Source organism: Anomaloglossus baeobatrachus, chromosome 10 (assembly GCF_048569485.1).
Source record: "Anomaloglossus baeobatrachus isolate aAnoBae1 chromosome 10, aAnoBae1.hap1, whole genome shotgun sequence".
NCBI lineage: Eukaryota > Metazoa > Chordata > Amphibia > Anura > Aromobatidae > Anomaloglossus > Anomaloglossus baeobatrachus.
Genome location: NC_134362.1, coordinates 212,269,654 through 212,271,202, shown reverse-complemented (window position 1 = coordinate 212,271,202; position 1,549 = coordinate 212,269,654).

The following is a 1,549-nucleotide window of genomic DNA, read 5'->3' as shown; positions in this document are numbered from 1 at the left end:
CCTTCCCCCTGGACGCTTCACCCCCTCTAGGACGTATCTCCTTCCCCTGGACGCTTCACCCCCTCTAGGACGTATCTCCTTCCCCCTGGACGCTTCACCCCCTCTAGGACGTATCTCCTTCCCCCTGGACGCTTCACCCCCTCTAGGACGTATCTCCTTCCCCCTGGACGCTTCACCCCCTCTAGGACGTATCTCCTTCCCCCTGGACGCTTCACCCCCTCTAGGACGTATCTCCTTCCCCCTGGACGCTTCACCCCCTCTAGGACGTATCTCCTTCCCCCTGGACGCTTCACCCCCTCTAGGACGTATCTCCTTCCCCCCTGGACGCTTCACCCCCTCTAGGACGTATCTCCTCCCCCTGGACGCTTCACCCCCTCTAGGACGTATCTCCTTCCCCCTGGACGCTTCACCCCCTCTAGGACGTATCTCCTTCCCCCTGGACGCTTCACCCCCTCTAGGACGTATCTCCTTCCCCCTGGACGCTTCACCCCCTCTAGGACGTATCTCCTTCCCCCTGGACGCTTCACCCCCTCTAGGATTGTATCACCCCCCCCCCCACATCACCTCTTGCACATATCACAACCTCACAAGTATTACCTCTCCACCTATACATATCACCCCCTCTAGGACGTATCACCTTCCCCCTGGACGCTTCACCCCCTCTAGGACGTATCTCCTTCCCCTGGACGCTTCACCCCCTCTAGGACGTATCTCCTTCCCCCTGGACGCTTCACCCCCTCTAGGACGTATCTCCTTCCCCCTGGACGCTTCACCCCCTCTAGGACGTATCTCCTTCCCCCTGGACGCTTCACCCCCTCTAGGACGTATCTCCTTCCCCCTGGACGCTTCACCCCCTCTAGGACGTATCTCTTCCCCCTGGACGCTTCACCCCTCTAGGACGTATCTCCTTCCCCCTGGACGCTTCACCCCTCTAGGACGTATCTCCTTCCCCCTGGACGCTTCACCCCCTCTAGGACGTATCTCCTTCCCCCTGACGCTTCACCCCTCTAGGACGTATCTCCTTCCCCCTGGACGCTTCACCCTCTAGGACGTATCTCCTTCCCCTGGACGCTTCACCCCCTCTAGGACGTATCTCCTTCCCCCTGGACGCTTCACCCCCTCTAGGATTGTATCACCCCCCCCCCCGGATCACCTCTTGCACATATCACAACCTCACAAGTATTACCTCTCCACCTATACATATCACCCCCCTCTAGGACGTATCACCTTCCCCCTGGACGTATCACCCCCTCTAGGACGTATCACCTTCCCCCCTCTTGAACATATCACTCCCTTACAAGTATTACCTCTCCCAAGATGTATCGCCCTTCCCCAGGACGTATCACCCCCTCTAGCACCCATCACCTTCCCCCCGGACGTATCACCCCCCTGAAGTAAGCAGATCAAACATTAGAGTGTAAGCTCTTCAGACCACATTCACTCCTGGATAGTGCGCAGGATGCTGCTGGACAGGATGGAAAAGTTCCAGCAGGGTTGTGAGGGTGCAGTGGGTAAATGCCCCCTGATGGGAGTCTGTCACTCACCAGCT